This window comes from Bos indicus x Bos taurus, chromosome 6 (genome assembly GCF_003369695.1).
Source record: "Bos indicus x Bos taurus breed Angus x Brahman F1 hybrid chromosome 6, Bos_hybrid_MaternalHap_v2.0, whole genome shotgun sequence".
Classification (NCBI taxonomy): domain Eukaryota; kingdom Metazoa; phylum Chordata; class Mammalia; order Artiodactyla; family Bovidae; genus Bos; species Bos indicus x Bos taurus.
Genome location: NC_040081.1, coordinates 44,457,720 through 44,463,738, shown reverse-complemented (window position 1 = coordinate 44,463,738; position 6,019 = coordinate 44,457,720). Strand labels below are relative to the sequence as shown.

Below are 6,019 nucleotides of genomic sequence, written 5' to 3'. Positions count from 1 at the left end.
GAGAAAACTGATGAGACTTCTAATGGTGAAATATCAGGCACTTCCCTGAAAAGCCATGCTTCCCACTCAGTGTTCCTGAGTCCTAGTAGTGGCATAAGAATCTCCATAATTGCCATCTCAGGGGAACCAGAGTATGGGGCTATTGTTTGGATCTTTAATGACGGTGTGCTCCAGGACAAGGAGGGACGTGAAAACTTGAGACAGTTATGTCAATTTAATTCAAATCAGTGTGGGACATGGAAAGAAGAAAAGAAGAGAGGGTGGCAGGGAGCAGGCAGAGATGGGGTACCACCCCCACCGTTGTTGCATCTCTGGCAACACAAGTGAGCATCGGTTGGCTCAACTGGATTATTTCTGCCAAAGGAAAGGATTATAGAGAATCAGGGAAAAAGTCGAGGTTCACAGACTCTTTGAAATGGGGCAAAAGAAAAAAATCCTTTGTCATTTGCCTGGAAACACGTCTAGGTAGGTAAATTCTATATTAAGCTATTCATCATCTGCGGAATAAGGGTTTGAAGGCAACTGCTGTCAGAGACCTCTTCTCAGGAAGGGGAGGGATATGGTGTTACAGAAAAGATACAGATTATAGAGCAAAGTAGAGCTGGGTTCAGATTTTTGCTCTGCCGTTATTTCTAGTATGACTTTGGGAAAACCTCTCTGCCTTTCTGAAAAACAGTAATTCCTATGCCAAAGGTTTGCCATAAAGACTAGATACAACAAAATGTTGTCAGCCTGCCTACCGCATAGTAGGCTTTCAATACATGTAGGTTGTTATTATTATTAAAACAGACCAAAGCATCCACTGCCTCAGTGATGTACTGATTGACACGCTCATTTCTGGACATCCAAGAAATCACAAAGATTGAAAGGGGCTAAGTATCACTGCCTCTGGGGGAGAGGGGTCTTTCCTCACCATCCTACCCAGAGTAAATTCTCTCAGCGACTCCATAACTGGGCATGCATTTGTGTACTTGGGTTTTGTCTATCTTTTCATCCAAAAGTAAGCTCAAAGAGGGCAGAGAGCTTGTCTGTCTTGTCCATGGCGCTTCAGTGTAGGACACATTCTGGAATGCCATGCGCTCAATAATGGCTGCTGGAGGGAAAGCATGGAAGGAAGCAGGGCCGCCTGAATGATTAGTGAACATTTTAACACCGACAACCCTCGCATCCCACAGAGAGTGCTGCATCCTGAAATGCAGATACCCCTGGGAAAGGCAGCAGTTGACTGAAATGCATCCTGATGTGTAAAGGACTCCTAGGAGACCCCTGCCTGGGAAAGAGTCTCCAGAAAAGGTGGCAGGGGAGATGGGGGCAGGCAAAGAGCTTGTCTGGCTGTCACCTGGGCACCTGAATCCAGGTGTGCATGTGGGTCAGGAGGAAGCCCTCCCCAACCCAAGCTGCCCATGCAGAGCCCAATTTGCATGCATCACCCACATCCTCGGTGTACCATCCATCTTCCTTTTCATCAGTGCTTGTGGGGCAAGGGGAAAAAATACCTTTCAAGACCAGACATGAATCTTGCAAGTAAACAAGCTTTACTCTGCCCTGTTGTGTGGGTTTTAACCTTTGATAATACCCAAAGGGCAGGTGGAAATGCTGAAGTAACGCACTGTAAAGCTTCTGTGCTGGGTGGGGGAAACTCTAGCCGTGAAAAATAAACAAAGGAAAAAGCATGAAAGCTACCATGAGTCTTTTCTTCCAAAAAGAGGCATGCAGACATACGTTCTGTGTTTGGTAGGCCCCTTCTCCGTTCTCTTAATCCCCGCTTCCCGCCCATCTCTGCTCTTCCCTCTCTCCTTCCTCCTTTCCTCCATCTCCTCCTTCCCTTTCATCTCCTTCATCCCTCTTCTCTTCCTACTCTCTCTTATCTCTCTCTCTCTGTGAATGAGACTGAGTTTCATACTAGGTGGGGCAAGGGAGGCAATGACTTGACATTTATGCAACACCTGCTACGTGCCAGTCACTGTGCTGGCAACACCTACACGTGTTATTTCATTGAACCATCCTCACAGCCACAGGGCAGCCATTCTCCCCACCGTGTGACCCTCAGCAGTCAACTTGTCTGAGACCACACAGCTAATTAGATCTCTGTCGGACTTCACCAGATACACTACTTAGATATTTTGAATTTCATTCAAACTGAGGAATGTTTCTCGTAAATGTACACACTACGCTCTTTCGTCCATCATATCATTTCCTGTGGAAGTAAAAGATGTAGACAGAGAGGCAACAATGAGACCACTGATTATAACATTGCTTTGGGTGGAAAAAAATTATCCGATAGTTGGGGTTGGTCAACTAAATTATGGGATACCTGTGTATAAGAAGGCTCACAGACATTGTGATTTTTCATTTATTGCCCTAGAAACATGATGTTGCTGATTTATTATTACGAGGAAGGGACTCTTTGTGGCACCTTGGAGGCATTCCGCTGCCTCAGAATAAAGCTGAACATCTCTTCCCTGGCCACTGGCTGCTGGAAGCTCATTGAAGTGGACAATGAACAAAAACTTCATATCTTCTATAAGAAGCATATGGCCACAGAAGTTGCTGCTGATCCTCTGGGTGAAGAATGGAAGGGTTATGTGTGTCTGAATTAGCGGCAGTAACAACAAACAGGGCTTCCCCAGGAATCAGGGTGTCTTGACCCATGGCCAAGTCCACTTGCTGCTGAGTAAGGGACATTCCTATTACAGACCAAGGAGGACAGGAGAAAGAAAGACCTAATCTGTTCGGGGTTGCATTATGGATGCCAATCTGAGTGTTGACAATTTGGTCATCCTCAAAAAAGGGGATAAGGATATTCCTGGACTCACTAACACTATTATGCCTCATCACCTGGGGTCCAAAAGAGCTTCCAGAATCCGTAAACCTTTCAGTCTCTCTAAAAAAGATGGCATCCACCCAGATGTTGTAAGAAAGCCCCTAAACAAAGAAGGTAAGAAACCCAGGACCAGAGCGTCCAAGATTCAGTGTCTTGTTACTGCAGGTGTTCTGGACATATTGTGCTGAAGAAACAGCATACTGAGAAAAATAAGGAAAAGGCTGCAGAACATGCTAAACTTTTGGCCAAGAGAATAAAGAGGCAAAAGAAAAATGCCAGGAGTAAATCGCCAAGAGACGAAGGCTGTCCTCTCTAAGAGCTTTTATGTCTACGTCTCAGTTTAGTTCAATTCAGTTGCTCAGTCATGTCCGACTCTTTGCGACCCCATGAACTGCAGCACTCCAGGCCTCCCTGTCCATCACCAGCTCCCGGAGTTCATTCAGACTCATGTCCATTGAGTTGGTGATGCCATCCAGCCATCTCATCCTCTGTCGTCCCCTTCTCCTCCTGCCCCCAATCCCTCCCAGCATCAGACTCTTTTCCAATGAGTCAACTCTTCGCATGAGGTGGCCAAAGTACTGGAGTTTCAGCTTTAGCATCAGTCCTTAAGATCAGACCTCAAAAAAAAAAAAAAAAAAAGAGAGAGAGAGAAGGGTAAAGATAGGTTTCAAACAATATGTAAAATACTATCTGGGGCACTTACCTGGAGATCCAGTAGTTAAGACTCTGCCTTTCCAATGCAGATCCCTAGTTGGTGAACAAAGATCCTGCATGCTGTGCTACAGCAAAAAGAAAGAAAGAAAACAAAAAATAAGCAAAAATTTTTAAATAAAATATTATTTTGGGAAAAATATATATAAGTAAACATATGCAATAAAAATTCAAAAAGAATGTAAACAAAGTAACACTTTATCTTTGAATAGAAGGATTTTAGGTAATTTTTATCTTATTTTGCTTCTGTGTAGTCTTACATGCTTTTTTTTATGATCAGCCTACATCTCTTGAGCAATTAGTTTGTTCTAGTTTTTTCTTCTTAAGAGTAATTTTTAGAATGATTAGAAAGCTGCTTTCTAAAGCATTTTGCTGGAGGGCCCAGAATTTGGAAATGTCTCTATTCTTTTGTTGCTACTACTAAAAGGAGAAATAAAAATCCTAGCCAAATCCTGACATTTGGCCAATATAGTTTCTTTTTTTAATTACATTGTCAGCCGCTGATTAAAATGTAAGCGCCTGAAAACAGAAAACATGTCCTTTTTTCCTCTTTAATCCATGTCCCTTTGTGATGTTCAGTGACTATTCATGGTTCTTTGATTTATTCCCGTTACTTCTTTGGTTTTAGGTTGGGGTTTTTTTTTCCTATTTTATACCAGAAGCTTATTCATTTGGACTCTTTTAAAATCTAGTTTTTGAAAAATGAAAATGACGACAAGATTGAAACTTACTTTTTTTCTTTGAATAAAATTCAAGATTGTTGACTGAAGTATCCACATAAGCAAATGAGGCAGGAGGGGTATATTTAACCTACATGGGAAAACACTTCTGAACTCTTTACAGCATCCTTTGTGCCCAGTTAATTAATGGACTGATTATAAATGATTATAACTCATTGAGTCGATTTGGCAGAATTTTCTCCTGGCAGCACTGCATCTCCTATTAGTTTGTGTTACTTGTCAGTATTGAAAATGACACATCTACCTTCCTGACAAATGGCACAGATATTCACTAACTCAGAACCTGTTTAGTAACCTGAGTGGGTCTTCATATTCTAATTTTTCAGATTTTACTGCGTTATGGAACTGAGCAGATCCCTCTTTAAAATAAAACTGTGCTTTTAAAAATGGAAAAGTTTTCCTTCTTGAAAAAATACAGCTGTAGCGTCCAGGGTATATAGGGAAGTGTTCATTACACTCATGGAATTAAAAAATAAGGTAAACTGGGACTTCCTTGGTGGTCCAGTGGTTAAGATTACAATCTTCCAATGCAGGAGGCTCTGGTTTGTGGTCCAGGAACTAAGCTCCCTGGTTGAGGAACTAAAATCTCGCATCCCACATCATCTTCCCAACCCAGGGATGAAACCCACGTCTCTTGAGTCTCCTGCATTGGCAGGTGGATTTTTTACCACTAGTGCCATGAGGGAAGCCCAGATACCTTTTATTCTGGTTCCTATTGCTATGAAACCAGTCCTCCCATACTTAGTGTCTTAAAGCAACAACAATCATTGTTACCTCTCCAGATTGGGGAGGCTGGGCTGGGTGAGGTGGTTCTTGGATCTGTGTTGGCTGCAGTGGTGGCCAGGCCTGCAATCAGCCTCCTTTCTTCAGTATTGGCAGCTGATGTGACTGTCAGCTGGGACCCGTCCTGGAGGAAACGGTAACACCTCTCACTTTTCAGAAGCTGGCCTGGGAAGCTGCATCAATCATCACATTCCCTCCGTTACTCAAGAGGAGAAAGAACAGACAGCCCCTCCAATCAGAAGGATAGTCCGCCTCACATTTGGAAGGCATGGGATGGGCCAGCTTGGGAATTACCATCTGCTGCACCTTCTCAGGACAGACCAAGGGTCCACCGTCGCGTCCCTACCCTCCTGGTCACTGGCTCTGACTACAGGTGGAAGCACCAGCTGGGAATTGATCGTGTTAAAGAATAACTAATTGCATAACTTCCACAGTGCTTTTTTTCTACCAAAGCACAAATTCTAAATCTATATTGTGCCATGGATCCCTTCGGCAATGGGGTGAAATCTTTGGATTCCTCAGGGTAATGTTTCCAAAGTGCATAAAATGAAAACATAGGATGTCAAAGGAAATCAGTTATATGGAAACACAGTTACCAAAATAGTTAAATAACAATTTAGTAATAGCCAGCAGCAGGTCTAGTACTGTAGTGTCAAAGTTCTGGTGAATCTTAATGATATTTTGAGATATCTGTAACAATTATATATGTGTGATATGGAAATATCTATGAGTTCTGTTAATGACACTTTCACAAGTTCTGCTGAAACTTTTGTGGTTGGTTACCTACATTCATAATTAAAGGAAATGCTAAATCTGCATTAAAGGCTAGTGACAATAAGGATATGATCTTCTTTCTCATCCAGCTTTGCCAGTCCCTGACTCTGCCCTGCTGAAAAGCCACAGGAGAGAGGCTACAGCAGGGCAAGAGGAAGAGCTATGAGTAGAGACTTGGCTCAGGGTG

General features: G+C 42.9%; 1 long non-coding RNA gene and 1 pseudogene across 1 annotated transcript; one reads left to right on the top strand and one right to left on the bottom strand.

The window, feature by feature from the left end:
• Window positions 1-1,845: 1,845 nt before the first annotated feature.
• LOC113894172 lies at window positions 1,846-3,234 on the top strand (annotated as a pseudogene).
• A 166-nt stretch (window positions 3,235-3,400) lies between these two features.
• Window positions 3,401-5,426, bottom strand: LOC113894173. Its single transcript, XR_003511497.1, has 4 exons — window positions 5,353-5,426; window positions 5,050-5,182; window positions 3,528-3,603; window positions 3,401-3,441 (listed from the first exon to the last, which is right to left on the bottom strand). It is a non-coding gene; the product is annotated as an uncharacterized LOC113894173 (long non-coding RNA).
• Window positions 5,427-6,019: the final 593 nt, after the last annotated feature.